Source organism: Varanus komodoensis, unplaced genomic scaffold, assembly GCF_004798865.1.
Source record: "Varanus komodoensis strain SLA01 unplaced genomic scaffold, ASM479886v1 scaffold11, whole genome shotgun sequence".
Classification (NCBI taxonomy): domain Eukaryota; kingdom Metazoa; phylum Chordata; class Lepidosauria; order Squamata; family Varanidae; genus Varanus; species Varanus komodoensis.
The window spans coordinates 13028120-13031114 of NW_025335317.1; positions in this window are offsets into that span (position 1 = coordinate 13028120).

Sequence of the window (2995 nt, forward strand, 5' to 3'; positions counted from 1 at the left end):
GCGCGGAACGCCGGCGGGGGCGGGCGGGCGAAGGTGCGCCTCCCGGGGAGGAGCGGAGTGCGCGGCCGGCCGCCTTGCGGGCGCGCAAAGGGCGCGCGCGTCCCCCGCTCGGGCCGCCGTCGCCGCGCACTCGGCTGGGCGCCCTCTGGGCCGAGCCCCGTGCCTTGCGCGGCAGCCGCACGACCTGTCCGGCGAGCCGGGCGCGCCCCGGGGCCTGCCTTGCCTTCGCGTGCATGGGCGCGGGGGGGCGGGGGGGGGCAGCGTCTGCCTCGGGCTGCCTGGCTGCACGGTCCCCGGGGCGGTGGGATTCGGCAGAACGAGGGGCTGATTTCCAGCCGCTTCGTTTGGATGTTCTGCAAGGGTTGGCAGTGGTCGTGGTCTTTTGCTGGAGGAGAGCTTTGCAGATGCGCTTGGCCCGGCGGGCAGATACACGACTCCTAGGTCAAATCAAGACTGAACTTTCCCGAGACACAAAAATGGCTAAGCCGAGGCTGTCGTGCCTCAGGCATGTCATGAGAAGGCAGGACTGAGTGGAGAAGGCAGTCATGCTAGGGAAAGTCAAAGGCAGAAGGAGACCGGGTACAAGATGGAATCAGTCCTGCAAAGGAAACCGAAGCCTTGAGTTTCTAGGAGGCCTCTCAAGGTCATCCATTCAGAGGGTCGCCATAAGTCGGAGACAGCTTGATGGCACATAACAACAGCATTATTATTATGATTAAGGTTGGAAATTAAATATTGTTGTGCATATATTAGATTCCACTGAGAGTTCAGGGAGGTGTGCGCAGTGGAGTAGAGAGAGTATTGTTGTTATTTCTATACCAGCCAATCATCCAAGCTCTCTGGGTGGGGAACACTGGTTAACTGATGCAATAAAATACAAAATCAGATTAAACAGCCATAAATGCAGCATAACTTAGCATTAACAATTCTTAAGCTGCTTTATAACCACTAAGTGATGAAAACCCGTCCATACCAATGGACCCGCTAAAAAATCATCTGGCTAACTTGAAGGATGTTCTGCAGGCCATCTAGGGTACCACACAGGGTGGGGCACTTAAGGTGTGAGGCAAATTTAATCCTCTGATGGTACCAGTACATTCTGATGATGTTCTCCAGATGGATAAAGCATCTTTTAGAGCGGTGGGGAGCAACCACTGATCTTTGTAGATTTCCCACAGCTGCAGCTGCAGGACTCCCTCCAGCCATCCAGACTCAGTGTGCAGACGACGCAACACAGGCCGAGAGCAGTGTGCCTTAGGAATGAATTTCAGGTGCAGTGGCTGATGGGACACATTCCAGCTATGGGAGGACTGCGTAGGGAGGATGGAAACCACGATAGCATAGAAACCACTTGATCATCGGTTGGGTAGATGGTGGTAAAAAAAAAAAAAGTGAACCACAGTGACCGTGTAGTGCAGTGCATGTTGTCTGAACCCAGCCATTGTCCCTAGAATGGCTGAAAACGGCTGTCTCACAAAGAGGCAGAGCAGGGAGGCAAAGCTCACTTCTGCTGCTCTTCGGGGGCTGAACATGAGGCTGCAAGTTCAGAAGTTCATGTTCCACCCAAGTGGATTGAACCTTCATGGTGCACAGCTTTGCAACCTACGGAGCCATCGCCTTTTTCTCATCCCAAGTTGCCTTTCCTTTAACCAGTTACAAATTCAGCAGATGCCTTTTTCCTGAGATGGAAATGCAACGATTGGAAATGATTGTCTGCTGAATTTCTACTTGCTGTGCAGCTGTCACCAGCCCAGACAAAGAAATAAGCAAAACCTGACGGGAGAGTTTATAGCAATCGCCATGCTAAAAATAAAGTATTAAAAAAAATGGAAGTATTTCCAACTGACTTACAATGGAATGACTGTCAAAGAGGGATGGTTTAACTTGGAGTCCTGCACTGAGGAGGGGATTGGCCCCCCTGACCCCTTCCTACTCTATTCTATGATTCTAAGGAAATGAATTCTGGACTCAGGTACTAGTCGTTTAGGAGTCTGATGTGCCTGCAAAGACCAGTGTTTTATTGCTGCAGCTAAATCCCCGGCAAAGCCAGCAGGAATGCAGGGTTAGTGAACGTGCAGGGTGCCACCTGTGCAGGACTTCCTGGACCTCTGACATCACAAGGTTGTCACGAGAAATGCCATCTTGCCTATTTAAAAGCAGCTTAACGATAAGCTCAAAACAAACAAGGAAGGTCAGTGTGCAGCATAACGAGGGAGCATGCGACAGATTGATCTTTTGGGACAGTATATGAAGTATAAAATGCAAAGAACTTATCAAATGTAGACAATGGTGAGATGGGGGCACTTGGGGGAAAAAAACACCAGAATTACTGCCTGGTTTTTACCAGTGAGACCTATCACACTGATTTCAGGAAACAGTGTTTTAGCACTTTAAAGGACTAAAGATGCAATTTGTGCCTATCTGTTCAGAAGTACAGGCCATTGTGTTCGATGAGACTTATTCCTAGGTAAACAGATAGAGAATTTGCAGCTAAATAAATATATTTATAACCCTATTGAAGGCAAAATATTGCATGGGCCAGAATCCACTTTGCCATTTATTTCAGTGAATCTAATTGCTGCCTAAATTTGTCAGCATATTCACTACCTGGAGGAATTTTAATTGGTGTTAATTGGCATTTTAATTTTTGGCATTATACCCCAAACTGACAGATGAGCAATAGGTCCTAGATCAAATCAAACCAGAACTTTTCCTAGAAGCAAAAATGGTAAAACTGAGGCTGTTATATTTTGGGTACATCATGAGATGGACCATACTAGGGAAAGTTGAAGGCAGAAGAAAAAGAGAGTAACTATGAGTCCTGAGTTTGCAAGAGCTCAGCCGGCCTGTCAAGGACTGTCCATCCTGGAGGGAGCCCATTCATGGGGTCATCATAAGTCAGAGATGCCATGAGTCAGAAATTCAGTGCAACAGGGCGACTTATTTTATATTGTTAATTTGTTTTATATTTTTAATATATTTTAATTTATGTTGT